This window comes from Manis pentadactyla, chromosome 4 (genome assembly GCF_030020395.1).
Source record: "Manis pentadactyla isolate mManPen7 chromosome 4, mManPen7.hap1, whole genome shotgun sequence".
Lineage (NCBI taxonomy): Eukaryota > Metazoa > Chordata > Mammalia > Pholidota > Manidae > Manis > Manis pentadactyla.
The window spans coordinates 151,351,912-151,358,253 of record NC_080022.1 but is presented as its reverse complement, the minus strand read 5'-3'; the positions used below and the strand labels follow the sequence as shown (position 1 = coordinate 151,358,253).

The window sequence follows — 6,342 nt, the reverse complement described above, 5'->3', positions numbered from 1 at the left end:
AAGCAGCATATAGATGGGTCTTGCTTTTTTATCCATTCTATTACTCTGTGTCTTTTGATTGGTGCATTCAGTCCATTTACATTTAGGGTGATTATTGAGAGATATGTACTTATTGCCATTGCAGGCTTTAGATTCATGGTTACCAAATGTTTTAAGGGTAGCTTCTTTACTATTTAACCATCTAACTTAACTCTCTTATTAAGCTATTATAAACACAGTCTGATGATTCTTATTTTCTCTCTCTTCTTACTCTTCCTCCTCCATTCTTTATATGTTAGGTGTTTTATTCTGTACTGTTTTGTGTTTCCTGTGACTGCTTTTGTGGGTAGTTGATTTTTTTTTTTGCCTTTAGTTAGTGTTTGGTTGATCTGCTTTCTTTGGTGTGATTTTGCTTTCTCTGATGACATCTATTTAGCCTTAGGAGTGCTTCCATCTAGAACAGTCCCTTTAAAATATCCTGTACAGGTGGTTTGGGGGGCAAATTCCCTCAACTTTTGTTTGTCTGGGAATTGTTTGATCCCTCCTTCATATTTAAATGATAATTGTACTGGATACAGTACTCTTGGTTCAAGGCCCTTCTGTTTCTTTGCATTAAATATATCATGCCATTCTCTTCTGGCCTGTAAGGTTTCTGTTGAGAAGTGTGATGATAGCCTGTTGGCTTTTCCTTTGTAGGTGATCTTTTTTCTCTCTCTGGCTGCCTTTAATAGTCTGTCCTTGTCTGTGATCTTTGCCATTTTAATTATTATATGTCTTGGTTTTGTCCTCGTTGGGCCCCTTCTGTTGGCAGTTCTGTGCCCCTCCATGGTCTGAGAGACTATTTCCTTCCCCAGTTTGGGGAAGTTTTCAGCAATTATTTCTTCAAATACACTTTCTATCCCTTTTACTCTCTCTTCTTTTTCTGGTTTTCCTATAATGCAACTATTCTTCCATTTGGATTGTTCACACAGTTCTCTTAATATTCTTTCATTCCTGGAGATCCTTTTATCTCTGTATTCCTCAGCTTCTCTGTGGTCCTGTTCTCTGATTTCTATTCCATTAATGGCCTCTTGAACCTCTTGAAGTCTGCTCTTAAGTCCTTCCAGAGATTGTTTTATTTCTGTATTCTCCCTCCCTACTTGCTCCTTTAGCTCTTGTGTATTACTCTGCAAGTCGATCAGCATGTTTATGACCTTTATTTTGAATTCTTTTTCAGGAAGATTGGTTAAATCTATCTCCCCAGGCCCTCTCTCAGGGGTTGTCTGGGTAATTCTGGACTGGACCAAATTCTTCTGCCTCTTCATGGTGATAGAGGTAGCTATACGCAGGCAGCGTGCGTGTCAGCTTGGAGAACAAAGTCCTTTCCTGTTTTCTGTTCACCTTGCCCTTCTCTGCTGCCTGTGTCAGTTACTGGCACTCCTGGAGCAGACTCTGGACAAATCCCCTAAGCTGCCATGGGCATGGTTGCCATCAGGTTAGCACAGAGCCCACCGGGAAGTCACGGGCATGCTGGGGGTTCTTGCCTGTGAGAGTGGCGCCCCTCTGCCTGCACTGGGCAGCTGCACGCTGACTGCGGTCTTTGGGTCTGGCGCAGGCGGCTGTAAGCTGGGAGGAGATTCTGGGCAACTGCTGGGGGCGTGGCTGCTCTGCCGCCGCTGCGGGTACGTGCAGTCACTCCTGGGCTACTGGGAAGCCCTTGTTGGGGGCCACACCGGCTGTTGGAACTACTGGCAGGTTGGTTATTGTCATGAGGGGCTTCAGAGCTGCTCTGCTGCCCAGCGGGTTATGGCACCTGGAGTTCCCCAGGACTCCCAGCTGCCGCGCTGAGTGTGCTGGGATGACTCCTTTCAGCTGTGAGGTCCCTGGCCCTTTAAGACTTTCAGAAAGTACTCGCATTTCTTTTGTCCCAGAGGAGCTGGTTGTGGGGACCCCTCTCAGATTTTGCTTTGCCATTTCTCTAATATCCAGCACACCGTGCACTGTGTCTGCGGTCTCAGTGCAGATTACCAGAGTTGGTTGTTTAGCAGTCCTGGGCTTCCACTCCCTCCCAGCTCAGACTCATTTCCTCCCGCTGGGGAGCTGGGGTGGGGAGAGCATTCAGTCCCACCCGGACACGGCTTGAATCTTACCCCCTTCGTGAGATGCTGAGTTCTCACAGATGTACATGTACCAGGCTCTTGTACTGTATCCACTGGTCTCTCTTTTAGGAATAGTTATATTTGCTGTGTTTTCAAAAATATATATGGTTTTGGGAGGAGATTTCTGCTGCCCTACTCTCGCCACCATCTTGGCTCCTACCCCCACATCCTGAAAAAGTTTTATTTTTCTCAAGTTCCAAGTGTTTCTCCAGTCACCTCTGGGGATGAGTGCATGTCACCAGCATCCAGCACCCAGTCTGCTTTCCAGCTAGGACACCTTTCCAGGTTTCTGACTCAGCTAGCTCTTTTACAAAGACTTGAACACCTACAAAAATGTAGGATGCGGCCCCGTGCCGGCCATCCAGAGCAAAGCCAGTGATTCACCTCCGCCGCGCCAGCTCCGCGCTCGTTCCGCGCACCCACGCGCACACCTGGCCCGAGATGGCGGCGGCGGCAGCGGGGGACTCCGACTCCTGGGACGCGGACACGTTCTCCGTGGAAGACCCGGTGCGGAAGGTGGGGGGCGGCGGCGGTCCTGCTGGTGGGGACCGCTGGGAAGGTGAGGACGAGGACGAGGGCGTCAAGGATAACTGGGATGACGATGATGACGAAAAAAAAGAGGAAGTAGCAGTAAAATCAGAAGTAAAAGTTTCAGAAAAGAAAAAAATAGCAGAGAAGATAAAAGAGAAAGAACGGCAGCAGAAGAAAAGGCAAGAAGATAATAAAAAGAGGTTAGAAGAACATGAAGAACCTAAGTGCTAACACCAGAAGAACAATTAGCAGATAAACTGCGGCTAAAGAAATTACAGGAAGAGTCAGACCTTGAATTAGCCATAGAAACTTTTGGTGTTAATAACACAGTTTGTGGAATAGATGCTATGAACCCATCTTCAAGAGATGACTTCACAGAATTTGGAAAGTTACTAAAAGACAAAATTACACAATATGAAAAGTCATTATATTATGCCAGTTTTTTGGAAGCCTTAGTTCGAGATGTATGTATTTCATTGGAAAGTGATGACTTGAAAAAGATTACCAATTCATTGACTGTACTTTGCAGTGAAAAACAGAAGCAAGAAAAGCAAAGCAAAGCCAAAATGAAGAAGAAAGGTGCGGTTCCTGGAGGGGGATTAAAGGCCACCATGAAGGACGATCTGGCAGATTATGGTGGTTATGATGGAGGGTATGTACAAGACTATGAAGACTTCATGTGACATTTGATCTTCTCCTGGTGTCTTCTTTCTGTTGCCCACAATCCCTTCAACATGTAGCACAACTTCCTTTCCTTTCAGTTCTGCCAAATGCTACAATCAGAAGTGCAGTATCTTTTATGCTGGTTATTTAACCCCTTGACACTTAGGTGCTAATGTGTGAACAAGGGAACTTGGATCTTGCTGCCAAGGGGTTAAAATTGGGAACCTCAGTTGCTACTAAATCATAGTTAAAAAAAGAAACCTAATAATGTTGTCATTGTTGTTGATTCCACAAGAACAGTCACTAAATTGGAAACTAAAGTTGCAAAACGACGAAAAATCTGTGTAGTATTTACCAGCACCATTCAGTAATACAGCCTTATCCATACCTCCTTGAACTACTTCATAACTTGTCAAGAAAAGCAGTTTGCAACAAGGGAATGTGGTGTGCACCTAGTATTAAAATTGCTTTGTCTTAAAATTGAGCATGAGGATATTAGAAATACATTGTGAAGAAGACTGCTCAGAGTGAAGATACCGTGGCTGAAAAGCACTAGTTTGATACTTAAAATCAAATGACCAAACCCTCCAACTTTGAATCTGAAGAAGGTAAACCTCTCCATTATTGCATTACAAGTTGTGGAATCTCTTGAATGCAGCATAGACTGTCTAGTTATATTTATCAGACTGTTCTACTGATGGAGTACTTCAGGTTGGGGAGGGGATACTACCTGTTTTATTTGCCTCTTTTAAGTGTCTGAGAAACAAATCTCCTTTGTTCTCCTAGGCTACAATGGAATAACTTTAACAGGGTTTTGGCATTTACTTCCCTTTATAAAACATGCTCAGCAAACTGCACCAGTTACAGTTTGGCAAATTGTTATGTTAACAATTATGACATCGTCAATGTTTTATAAAGCAACTAATTTAATAAAATCACTATTGTGAGGACTTAATTGTGTTATCTCCCAAGAGATATTTTTGGAGAGTAGAGAACACCACTCTTGGGACTAGAGTTCTCAATATGCTTACAAAGCTTAATAAGTGCTTGATAAGTAGTTAATAGCTTTAAAAGAAAAATGAGTCGCCAGGCCCTTAAGTGCTACCCTAGAGCAACAAAGGTATAGGGCTGCCTTCTTATTTATTTGGGGAAATTGTTTAGATACTAAAGCCTAACTAGGTACCTAGAAGAACTATTTATTTGGAGTAATTGCGCTTATAACTCAGGTTATGCCTCTAAGCATAGATTGGGTGATTTTTATTATATATTGTCTTTTAAGCAATTTAACCAAATTGGTGGTTGGAGTCTTTTTTTGAAACCATCACAAAATCAAAAGTAGGGACAAAACAGAAGATGTTCTTAATTTCTCTTACATAGGAAATTGTGGTCTATGGAACTTTGATTGAGACTCCTAAGTGGAAGACAGGACCATCTAAATGATTTGAGGAATTAACAAAGCAGTGACTACAGAGCAATAATGACAGCAAATAAAGAATGTTTTAAGACAGACAAGGGCTATGATTTCCTTAGCAGTAATAATGACATACACTGAATTTAAAATTATTTTATTACAGAGATCAGTTTCTAAGAAATGGGAATGTATCATCTGTTACTGAACTGTGTAAATAATATTAAATTCCTTTGAAACTGGAAAAAAAAATGTAGGATGCTAGGATCCCTGCCAGTACAGGCGGGGTCTTCTCACTGTGTCTGTAATATGGAGGATGCTGAGTGGCACTGGTTGGCTCTTGACACCAATCTCTACCCCCTTCTCTGCAGGTGTTGGAAGCCCAGGAACATTTCACAGATGCCCTTGACAGCAGAGTTCCACCAATAAAATGTACTTGTGTGAAATCCGGAGGGTAGAAAGGAGGTGGAAGCCGTTCTTTCCTCCTCTGGGGCGGCAGATGTACAGGCTGCATGTTGGCCTCCATGCACCCCACCAGTCACCAGGCAGCAATGACCTCAGCAGTAGTTTCCAGAAGTTTCCTGGGTTCTGAGTGGCAACAGCAACTGTGAGTCTGTGGAAAGCAGCTACAGCAAAGTAAACTGAAAGCTAGTGGGGTGCAGTGCCCCCACCCTCAGCTTTCACCACTAGCCCCTCCAATGAAAAGAACCAATTGTTTGTATACAAGCTTTCTGTTTGTTTGTTTGAAATATCTACAGTGATTTCTGTTTTCCTGTCTATGGTAACTGTAAAATGTCTGCAAATTCTTTGAGTCTTTTTTCTTCAAAAGGTTTCAATGTGAGCTGGATTTAGTGACTGACTTTTAACCATTCATGTTATGTGACAGAAGTGATGCTATATGCTTTCTGAGGCTAGGTCATAAAAAGTGTAATTTCCATCTGTCTCCCTCTCTGGATTGCTCACTCTGGAGGAGGCCAGCCATCACGCTGTGGGGACATTCAATCATGGAGCATGGGGACAGGCCCATATGAGGAGGACTGAGGCGCCCTCCAGCATCCGGCACCACCGTGGGAGCCATGTAAGTGAGCAGCACACCTTGAAAGTGGACCTCCAGCCTGTGAAGCCTTCAGATCTGCAGCCCTGGCAGAGATCTTGAGACCCTCATGAAAGACCCAGAGCCAGAACTGCCCAAACTACTCCTGAATTCTTGGCTCACAGAAATTGTGAGGAATAAATGTTTATTGCTATTTTAAGCCACTATTTTGCTGTGATCTGTTGCACAGCACCAGATAATCAATACACTGTCTGATGCAGGGGTTGAGCCAGATAGACGTGAGACTCTCTGAGCGGGTGTAGTAATGAATGATGCCCACGGGTGGTTGGGGACTTTGGCTCTAGACTCTAGCTCTTCTCTACCATAATATTTGCCATGCCAACAACCCATAGACATTCCTGGGCACAATGTTCCTTGACCTCCTATTATGTAAAGAGGACAGAAGTACCAAATGTGCAAATATAAAGTATGGTTTTATTGTTTCTTGGGGAAACTTACAAAGAGAATGGTAACAGGGGATTGGGCCAGACTTAGCTGGCCCAGGTGCCCATTGGCTAGGGGCCCTGTAG

At 43.6% G+C, this 6,342-nt stretch overlaps 1 pseudogene; it reads left to right on the top strand.

Annotated features, from left to right (window-relative positions):
- Positions 1 to 2,486: 2,486 nt before the first annotated feature.
- On the top strand, positions 2,487 to 5,972 carry LOC130683497 (eukaryotic translation initiation factor 3 subunit J-like; annotated as a pseudogene).
- Positions 5,973 to 6,342: the final 370 nt, after the last annotated feature.